This window comes from Berghia stephanieae, chromosome 7 (assembly GCF_034508935.2).
Source record: "Berghia stephanieae isolate SIO BIC M18660-M18661 chromosome 7, UCSD_Bste_1.3, whole genome shotgun sequence".
NCBI classification, from domain to species: Eukaryota; Metazoa; Mollusca; class Gastropoda; order Nudibranchia; family Aeolidiidae; genus Berghia; species Berghia stephanieae.
Genome location: NC_088366.1, coordinates 53,119,693 through 53,131,052, shown reverse-complemented (window position 1 = coordinate 53,131,052; position 11,360 = coordinate 53,119,693). Strand labels below are relative to the sequence as shown.

Sequence of the window (11,360 nt, the reverse complement as noted above, 5' to 3'; positions counted from 1 at the left end):
CTCTGTGGGATGAAAAAAGGGGATTTTATTTTTTAAAAATATTTTTTTTTAAATTTGACTTTATTTTTAATCTACTTATATTTTATTTAGTCCATTCCAGCATAATACCAGATATATGCGATGGGTAACAAGTATGGCCAGGCTTCAGGTTCAATAAATGATGATACATTGTACTACTACTACTGCTACAACAACAACAACACCAACAACAACAACAACAACAACTACTACAACTACTACTACTACTACTACTACTACTACTACTACTACTACTACTACTACTAATAATAATAATAATAATAATGATAATAATGATGATACAATGTACTACTACTACTGCTACAACAACAACAACAACAACAACAACAACAACAACAACTACTGCTACTACTACTACTACTACTACTACTACTACTACTATCTACATACTACTACTACTACTACTACTACTACTACTACTACTACTACTACTACTACTACTACTACTACTACTACTAATAATAATAATAATGTAATTTATTCATCCAAAAAGGAAATTTTTGTACAGACGTATAAAATACCGGCAATGATACATACATAAACATAATAAAAGTAAATAAATGTGGTAAAATAAAACTTGGTAATATGTATATTATAATAATATTATCTTAAAAAGTAAGAATAATTCCATATCTAGTATACAGTTCAAGGGACGTACAGATTATATAACTTTAAAGATATAGCTATCTAGCATAGTGTATATTGATGTCAACAACATAGATCTATAAGAAAATAAAAATAGTAAAAAGCTAATAATTAGACACAGTATAATGATATTGTTAATTATCTGAGAAAAACTACTGATCAATCTTCAATATTACCGCTTAGTATAGTGAATTCCACACTGCTTTTTACAGTCTAAATTGCGTGAAATTTACCCGTGCATATTAATCAGTTAACTTCAACACTCTGGGAAGACAAGTATTAAAATATTTGGTCATATATATATATATTATATATATATATATATATATATATATATATATATATTATTTTTTAAAATATTTACCACAATGTTTGAGACAGTCTACATTAATGTTTCAGGCTTAATTTGCCATCGTCAGGACTGAGTTGTTTTGTTGACTGTTGTTGTTTCTTGAAGTGGTTCCGGTTTAAAGTTAATTAACAAGAATTTCCGCCGATGTGGACACGTTCCGTACATCTCACTTTTCGTGTTGAGTGTGGCTTCATGAGGGTGTTTGATTATAGTATATTTCGCTTCCAGGCATAAGCTACATTGTTTTGCTGTTGGTGTGTATCCTGTTGCTTTAGATAACATTTTCCATGAAATGTTGTGGTCTAGTTTGTTGTCTTTTAATTTCCAAATATGTTCGCTGAGTTTTGTGGATGTTTTTTTGTTAGTGTTTCTAAATGTTGAGGTGTGGAGGTTGTATCTTGTTTTGAAATTATTTTCTGTTAGTCCTACATATTTTTCTTGCTTGTTTGTTTTAGTTTCTGTGACTGTGGCTTGGTAAATTAAACTTGATTCTAAGCATTGTTTGTTTAATAATACTTCGCTCCATTACTACATGTCGAGCACTTTTCGTACCATATTTGTATCAAACACGATTCAATATATATATATATATATATATATATATATATATATATATATATATATATATATATATATATATATATAAGTGAGTGACCCCATTTACATTATATATATATATATATATGTAAAATGAGTACCTGGCCGTTAACAGCGTTGTCTCTGTCCGAAAAAAATTACCATATCGCCCTACAGACGCCATGTCTTGTCCTAAATGTTAAATGTTACTGTTGGACAGGGACCCCTTGTAAAACGCTTTGAGCACGTTTAGTGGATATAGCGCTATATAAAAGTTCAATTTATATATATATATATATATATATATATATATATATATATATATATATATATATATAAGAGAGAGAGAGAGAGAGAGAGAGAGAGAGAGAGAGAGAGAGAGAGAGAGAGAGAGAGAAATATTACACATTTAATATACCTACATCTGTACATTTCTCGCAATTTAGGATGTACATGCAGCATAGCAATCAATATAATAAGTGCCAATCTTGAAGACTGATCATTAATTTATCCAGTAAACTGCCGTACTCTGGAAATACAGGTATTTAAAAATTTGGCCAGAAAACTCGTCCTTCAAATAATAACGATCGGTTTAAATGACCCTCATCTTGGCAAACGCTCTTAAACCTGGGACTATTCCCCAATGTACTTAGCGTAAAATGGACGCCGTTACGTGGCGTTAAACTTTCTTAGAAGTCCCAGGTTTGAAAGTTTTTGCCAAGCTGTGAGTCATTTAAATCGATCGATATTATTTGAAGGACGAGTTTTCGGGCCAAATTTTAGAATACCTGTATTTTCAGAGTACGGTGTATTGGGTGCTTCTTTTTTACAAAACCCATAGTCTCAGGTTCACTCCTCACTGGTGTAGATCTCCCTGAGTCCCAGGTTCACTCCCCACTGTTTCCTACTTCCCATAACTTTGACGTATATTGTCTGGTTTCGTCTGGTTTCGGCGGGTTTCATAAAAAAATAATACCCCCCCCCCCTGGTATTGCTTTTTTACGAAACCCACCGAAACTCATAGTCGCAGGTTCACTCCCCACTAGTGTACATTCCCTGAGTTCCCACTGTTGCCCACTTCCCATAACTTTGTCGGATATTGTCTGGTATCGTCGGGTTTCGTGGGGTTTCGGCGGGTTTATAAAAAAAGCAATACCCCCTTGGAATTGCTTTTTACACAATCCGCCGAAAACACAAGTGTACACCTCACTTGGTCCCAGGTTCACTCCCCATTGCTGTCTACTTCCCATAACGTTGTCGGATATTGTTAGGTTTCGTCGGGTTTCGGCGGGTTTCGTAAAAAAAAAGAAACACCCTCCTCCTCCTTCCATAGTCCCTGGTTCACTCCCCACTGGTGTACACTTCCCTGAGTCCCTGGTTCACTCCCCACTGCTGCCTACTTTGTCGGTTGTCGTCGGGTTTCGCCGGGTTTTGGCGGGTTTAGGCGGATTTCGTAAAAAAGAAGCACCGCAGTTAACTGGCTAAATGATCAATTTTCAAGATTGGCAATTATTATATTTAATGCCAAACTGCTTTTACATTCTAAATTGCCAGAATTTACAGGTGTATGTATATTAAATAGTTGTGTGATATTCCTCTCTCTCTCTCTCTCTCTCTCTCTCTCTCTCTCTCTCTCTCTCTCTCTCTATATATATATATATATATATATATATATATATATATGTATATCTTTCTCATCCTCTCTCTCCTTCGCCTCTCTCTATCTCACTCCCTCAATCTCTTAGACTGTCCCCCCTCTTCATCTCCCCTCTCTCATTCACACACACACACACACAGACACACACGCGCGCGCGCGCACAGACATACACACACAACCATACATTTACCATTCATATCTCCAGTGTGTTTCTTAGAATACATATACAATAATACATATTATATTTTTTTTCAACCTACCTTGCAACACATCGTCATCATCATCACAAAAATTTGCAATAATTATTATTCGGTCTCTTACCCCAAGCAGCTCAATTTCTCCTCCTCCACCTCATCCTCTTCTTCTTTCTCCTCCTCCTCCTCCCCTCCCTCCCCATCCAAGTTCTTCCCCTCCCTCCACCTGTCATTCAGTGTAAAAATAACCTGTTCAACACAACCGATCTTCTTTCCTTGTATAGGCAGGCGCACTTTCTTGCAAAGGTAGGTAGCTTTAACTCGGAACAACCCATTATCCGATCACAATGATGGGGTAAAGACCTACCCGGCATCCCACTTACAATCAAAACATCTATTTTTTCATTTCACGATATATACATTTTCCGAAGTATTTTTTCAATCTATTAAAAACAGTGAATCAGATGATATAAAAGTCCCGAAATTCTTTAGTTTTTTAGAGAAAAATAATATCTCTGTCTAAGTTGTTCGATTATAAGACTAGATTTACTAATCTCCAAGCCAAAATTATGGCCCTGTTCATAACCTATCCACCCCTTAAGATTGAAAATGGAATCTCCCAATAAAATTCTCTACACGTTCGTTCTACTAGTAGTGTAGGTGAGTTGTAAGAAATGGAATCGAAAAAAAAACGAAACGAAACGAAACGAAGGCGTAGGTAAGTAAGTAAGGAGAGAAAGGTGTGCTTCTGCGAGCTGCTGTGTCTGTACTATCTTGGGTTGATTCACGGATTCTCTGAGGACGCTAAAGGGTTCGGCCTTTCGCGGATTTCGACGCTACAGAAAAAACTTTTACGTAAGTTGGTCTAATATTTATTATTATTATTAATTGTTTTTTTTAATGGGCTTTTTAAAAATGAGCTTTTACATAGCGCAATATCCACTAAATGTGCTCAAAGCGCTTTACAAAGGGTCCTTCACCAACAGTTTTGGTGTTTCTATTTTTATTACTTTGGTCAGATGAGTTATTGTTTCTCAAGATGACCACGGCATAGCTCTTCTTTAACGAAGTAAAGCGCTTTGAGCACATTAAGTGGATATTGCGCTTTATAAAAGCTCAAGTTTTTAAAAAAAGTCTTTATATATTTGTGCGGCTATGTGGTCTAGTGGTATGACTCTCGCCTTCGGATCGGAAGGTCCAGGGTTAGAGACCCGCTCTGAACGGCGTAGTCGAGTCCTTGAAAAAGGCTCTTTACTCACATTCACTCACCGTACTCAGGTGTAAAATGAATATCTGGTCAATAATAGCGTTCGGAAAAAAATTATAATGTCACCTAACAGGCGTCATGTCTCGTCCTAGATGTTGCGGACAAGACGTACCAAATACTTCTTGAATCGAAGTCAAAGACCCTTTATGTTATGTTTTGCATTACCAGTGTATTCCTTTTTGCCATTCTTGAGTTCAGGTCAAAGACCCTTTATGTTATGTTTTGCATTACCAGTGCATTCCTTTTTGTCGTTTTTGAGTTCAGGTCAAAGACCCTTTATGTTATGTTTTGCATTATCAGTGTGTCTCTTTTGCCGTTTTTGAGTTCAGGTCAAAGACCCTTTATGTTATGTTTTGCATTATCAGAGTGTCTCTTTTGCCGTTTTTGAGTTCAGGTCAAAGACCCTTTATGTTATGTTTTGCATTACCAGTGTATTCCTTTTTGCCATTCACGAGTTCAGGTCAAAGACCCTTTATGTTATGTTTTGCATTATCAGTGTATTCCTTTCTGCCATTCTTGAGTTCAGGTCAAAGACCTATTATATTATGTTTTGAATTATCAGTGCATTCCTTTTTGTCGTTCTTGAATGGGGTTCAATAAATACCCTTAATAGCGAGTTCCTGTATTCTCAAATGTATTGATGCTATGCGTTTAGGCAAAATACTCACGGCATACAGCTGTCGAATACGACGTACCAAAACACAAAACTTTATATGCATCCTTAAAGTTTTATGGTCTAATTGATAGAATTTAGTGAAAACTAGTCGATAAAACGGATGTCTTGAAACAATAACAAAGAGCAGCGTGACGTCAACTTCGTCCCATCTATTCCTCCTTGCCTTTCTTAAAGGCTCCATACACGCACGGTTTTGATAGGCTTCCGAACCACGATCAGGCAAACCGGGGTGAAAACGCAATGTGTGTGGCCAAATACCAGGCCGATAAACCTAGGTACGGTCCATCGCTCGCAAAGCCCGCTTTGCTTAATATTTTTCGAGGCGATCGGCGATCGGGGGCGTGGCAGTATAAAAAATTGGACAATTTTTTTCGGATTTTCGCTGTTTTGACGTCAGATTCATGATCAGCGTCGAATTTACAAATGGTTTGATACCAAGAACTATGTTTTTACTCCAAAAATTGATGAAATTAGAAACAAATTTTAATTAATATTGAGGCTATTTGGCCGACAGAACAGGGCCCCTCCCTGTTTTGTGATGGATCAAGTGGTATGACTCTCGCTTTCGGATCGGAAGGTTCAGGTTTCGAGACCCGCTCTGAGTGGTGCAGAGTTGAGTCCTTGGAAAATGCTCTTAACTCACATTCTCTCACCGTACTCATGACCGTTCGTTGTCTTTGTTGGGGAAAAAATGTCCCATCGCCTGACAGGCGTCATGTCTTGTCTTTCAAGTTTAATATTGCTGTTGCCTTGGGACCCCTTGTAAAGCGATTTGAGCACGTGGATATTGCGCCAAATAAATGCTGTGTTATTATTTTTTTAAATAATATTTTTATAAATGTTGCGCCAGGAAGAGGTAGATGGCAAAAGTTTCGTTCATACAAAATAAAAAATAGTTTTCATGATTTTCAATGTAATGATATAATAATATGCCAGTTCATTTTTTTTTTTTTTCCTCCTCACCCGTTGTCGCGACATGACGGTCGACCTTGACACAGACATTTGGGATTGGCCAAAAAGCCTTGACTACGTGATGACAGGGGTGGGCATTGTAACCTTGAATTATAATCTACAAACCACGCCCCCCCCCCCAAAAAAAAAGAAAAGAGCTGTGTGCGTGTGTGTGGTGGTGGTGGTGGGGGGGGGGGGGGGGGTGCGAATGCGAGTAGTCCCGAGGAGTACCCGTTTAACCTGCCACGGGAACACTGTCGATTTGTTTTATAAATAATAATAATAATAATAATAATAATAATAATAATAATAATAATAATAATAATAATAATAATAATAATAATAATAATAATAATAATGATAATAATAATAATAATAATAATAATAATAATAATAATAATAATAATAATAATAATAATAATAATAATAATAATAATGACGATAAATAAAAAATCTTTATTGTCCACAAAATGGAAAAATTTCCGTGGTCTACGTTGCTTTTAAACTTAAATCGGATTGCAAATGTATTGATGTTATGCGTATTGGAAAAATACTCACGACATCTCCATCGGGGTATAACATATAAACACACAAAACTGCAAACGCGAACGTTCATTGTCTGATTGATATAACTTAGTGATAAGTTAATTATAAAATGCTGTCTAAAAGCAATAACAACGGGTTGACTAACGTCAAATTCATTCCTTCTATTGATGCTCTGTGTTAAATTAAAATACTCACAAAGTCCGCCAGCCAGAAATATCACTCCAGCCCAAAGATCTACATGGAACCTTGAACGTTATAGTCTGATATATTTTAATGAGAACTAATCATAAAAATGGGTGTCTAAAAACAATAACAATGAGATGAGTGACGTCAATTTGGTTCCTTCTATAAATATCCAAGAACTTTACTCACTCCATCCGCTCTCTCCTCCTTCAATACATATGAATCTATTCTCTCATCACTTTTTTGTGCGGCTATGCATGTGATCTTGTGAAATGACACTCGCCTTTGGATCGGACGGTACTGGATTCGAGTCCCGCTCTGAGTGGCGCATAATTGAGTCCTTGGAAAAGGCTCTTTACTCGCATTCTCTCACCTTGTTCACTGTTAAAATGAGTACCTCGCTGTTTACAGCGTCGTCTCTGTCGGGAAACAATTGCAATATCGCTTAACAGTCATGTCTCGTCTAACATGTTTTTATGTTGGCCAAAGACCCTTATAAGTGATTTGAGCACCTTTATTGAATATAGCGGTATATATAGCGCAAGTAAATTTTTCTCTCTTTCTCTTTCTCTCTCTCCCTCTCTCTCTCTCTCTCTCTCTCTCTCTCTCTCTCTCTCTCTCTCGACATGTTAGATTATTATAGCTATTGCTACATATGATGCGAATATCTTGGACGGTTATTGATGCTATGAGTTTAGGTAAAATGCTCGCAACATCCACCAGTCGGAAATAACGTACCGTCATACAAAACTACGAGTAACCTTGAACGTTAAAAGTCTGATTGATATAATTTAGTGAGAACTAATTACCAAAATGACTGCCTTAATACAATAACAAAGAGTGGAATGATGTCAATTTCGTTCCTTCAACAGTCTAATTGATATAATTTAGTGAGAAGTAATCACTATTGTGGCAAGACGAAAGATAGAATAACAGACAGTAACTGGGATCGGTTCTGTCGGCCACATAGCCTCACTATTAATTAAAATTTATTTCTAATTTCACCAATTTTTGGAGTAAACACACAGTTCTTAGTATCAAACCTATTGTAAATTTGACGCTGATCACGAATCCGACGTGAAAACAGCGAAAATCCGAAAAAAATTGTCCACTTTTTTATACTGCCACGCCCCCGATCGCTGATCGCCTAAAAAAATATCTCCCCGTATGTGGGCAAAAATCATCTGCGATAAACGCAGGGATGGGGTCAAAGCGATAGGTCATCCGTCCCGCTACCAGCGGATGTCGGCGTCTATGGGGGGGCTTTAAGCAGAGGTCAAAAACCCTTTATTTTATGTCGGTGATTGTATTCCTCTTTGCCGTTCTTGAATAGATGTCAAATACCCTTTATGTTATGTCGTTTATTATTAATGTATTCCTCTTTGTCGTTCTTGAACAGAGGTCAAATGTCCTTTATGTTATGTCATTTATTATCAATGTATTCCTCTTTGCATGTTCCAGAATAGGGGTTAAATACCCTTTATGTTATGTCCTGTATTATCAATACATTATAACTCTTCGTAATTTTGGTCTTAGAGTGCTATTGTTTTATTTTATTTAAATGCGTTTGTTAGTTAACACGTGTGTGTGTGTGTGTGTGTGTATGTGTGTGTTGAGGGAGAAAGAAGGAAAGAGAGAGAGGCAGGGAGACAGAGAATAAGAGAGATATAAAAAGTAAGAAAGAGTGTGAAGAGAGAGATTGATAGATAGATAGATAGATAGATAGAGAGAGAGAGAGAGAGAGAGAGAGAGAGAGAGAGCGAGCAAAGAGAGAGATTGTGCAGGAAAGAGAGAGAGAGAGAGAGAGAGAGAGAGAGAGAGAGAGAGAGTAAATGAATGGGAATAGAGAGGGAGAGAGAGAAATAGAGTATAGAGTGATTAGAGAGCAGGAGAGAGAGAGAGAAAGAGAGAGAGAGAGAGCAAAGAGAATGAGAGAGAGAGAGAGAAAGAGAGAGAGAGAGAGAAAATGAATGGGAATAGAGGGAGAGAGAGAAAGAGAGTATAGATTGAGTAGAGAGCAGGAGAGAGAGAGAAAGAGAGAGAGAGAGAGAGCAAAGAGAATGAAAGAGAGAGAAAGAGAGAGAGAGAGAGAGAGAGAGAGAGAGAGAGAGAGAGAGGTGTAAAGAAAGAGATTAAAGACGTTTTGAGAGAGTGAGTAGGGAACTTGTGGGCGAAGAGCTATATAGATAGATAGATAGATAGAGAGGGAGAGAGAAAGAGAAATATAGAAAGAGAAAGAGAGAGAGAGAGAGTGAGTGAGAGACAGAGAGAGCGAGAGAGAGAGAGAGTGATTGAGAGACAGAGAGACAGAAAGAGAGAGATAGATAGATAGATAGATAGATAGATAGATAGAGAGAGAGAGAGAGAGAGAGAGAGAGAGAGAGAGAAGGGTAAAGGTGATTGACCTCATGTAATCATTAAACGAGTTACACATGCGGACTGAATTATCAGGGGTAATAAATAGGTAGGAATAGTTGATAACGGTACACAAACAACAGGGAAATGATTGGATACGACCAATAGTAAATAGGCGTAGTCGATTGGTAGGAATAGTTGATGACGGTACACAAACAACAGGGAAATGGTTGGATACGACCAATAGTAAATAGGCGTAGTAGATTGGTAGGAATAGTTGATGACAGTACACAAACAACAGGGAAATGATTGGATACGACCAATAGTAAATAGGCGTAGTAGATTGGTAGGAATAGTTGATAACGGTACACAAACAACAGGGAAATGATTGGATACGACCAATAGTAAATAGGCGTAGTAGATTGGTAGGAATAGTTGATGACGGTACACAAACAACAGGGAAATGATTGGATACGACCAATAGTAAATAGGCGTAGTCGATTGGTAGGAATAGTTGATGACGGTACACAAACAACAGAGAATGCACTGTATGCGATCAACAGTAAATTGATGGTAAGTGAGTAGGGGTATTAAATTGGTAGGAATAGTTGATAACTGTACACAAACAACAAAACATTCATTTTTTAAAAAATTGAGCTTTTAAATAGCGCAATATCCACTAAACGTGCTCAAAACGCTTTACAAGGGGTCTCTGTCCAACAGCCTGCCAGGAGATATTATAATTTTTTTTCGGACAGAGACAACGCTGTCAACGGCCAGGTACTCTTTTTACACATGAGTACGGTGAGAGAATGTGAGTAAAGAGCCTTCTCCAACGACTCAACTATGCGCCGAGCGAGGCTCGAACCCAGGACATTCCTATCCGAAAGCGAGTGTCATACCACTAGCCGCACAAGAGAATTCCTTGGATGCGACCAATAGTAAATTGCTGGTTAATAAGCAGGGGTATTAAATTGGTAGGAATAGTTGATGACGATATACAAACATCAGGAAACTGATCGGATGTGACCGACGTGCACGTATTTACACGTCTGAGAACCCAATTCCTTCTGGGCTCATTGTTTTAATGGAAATCTAAAAAAATAAAAATGAAGCAAAATATTGTCCATTACAACAATGTTAAAATAGGCCCATAAGTGGGTTCGTATGTCAGACCTGCATATATATATATATATATATATATATATATATATATATATATAAAATATATATATATATACATATATATTACGAATTGTTATATTTTCAAGTAGGTAGGTCTGTTCCACTAAACGTGCTCTAAGGTCTTTTAAGGGAGTCTCTAGCCAACAGCAACATCGAACATATAGGGCGAGACGTGTCGCCTGTTAGGCGACACTACAATTTTTTTTAAACCGACGGAGACAAAGTTGCTAACGGCCAGGTTCTCATTTTACACCTGAGTGCGATGAGAGAAAGTGAATAAAGACTCAACTTACTATGCGCCGTTCAGAGTGGAACTCAAAACCCAGGAGCTTCCGATCTGAAGGTGGGTGTCATACCCCAAAAATGTAGTAGTAGTAGTCGTTGTAATATTAGTAATAGCATAAGTAGCAATAGTAGAAGCAGCAGCAGCAGCAGTAGTAGTAGTAGTAGTAGTAGTAGTAGTAGTAGTAGTAGTAGTAGTAGTGGTAATAGTCGTAGTGGTAGTAACACTATTTTGCTTCTTCTTCTTCTTCTTCTTCTTCTTCTTCTTCTTCTTCTTCTTCTTCTTCTTCTTCTTCTTCTTCTTCTTCTTCTTCTTTTTCTTCTTCTTCTTCTTCTTCTTCTTCTTCTTCTTCTTCTTCTTCTTCTTCTTCTTCTTCTTCTTCTTCTTCTTCCTCTTCATCTTTTTCACGTTCCTCTTCTTCCTGTTCCACTCCTTGTCCTCATACTAATCT

At 37.2% G+C, this 11,360-nt stretch overlaps 1 protein-coding gene across 10 annotated transcripts in view; it reads left to right on the top strand.

The window, feature by feature from the left end:
- The first annotated feature begins 4,121 nt into the window (after positions 1-4,121).
- Positions 4,122-11,360, top strand: part of LOC144977483 (uncharacterized) — a 66,566-nt gene continuing 59,327 nt past the window's right edge. For 5 of the 10 annotated variants that reach the window (XM_078922753.1, XM_078922751.1, XM_078922748.1 and 2 more), the window contains exon 1: positions 4,157-4,318. The gene's annotated coding sequence lies outside the window, so the exon portion shown is untranslated. Of the gene's footprint in view, positions 4,319-11,360 lie in introns of all 10 variants that reach the window. The other 5 variants (XM_078922746.1, XM_078922747.1, XM_078922745.1 and 2 more) reach the window with 3 other exon arrangements.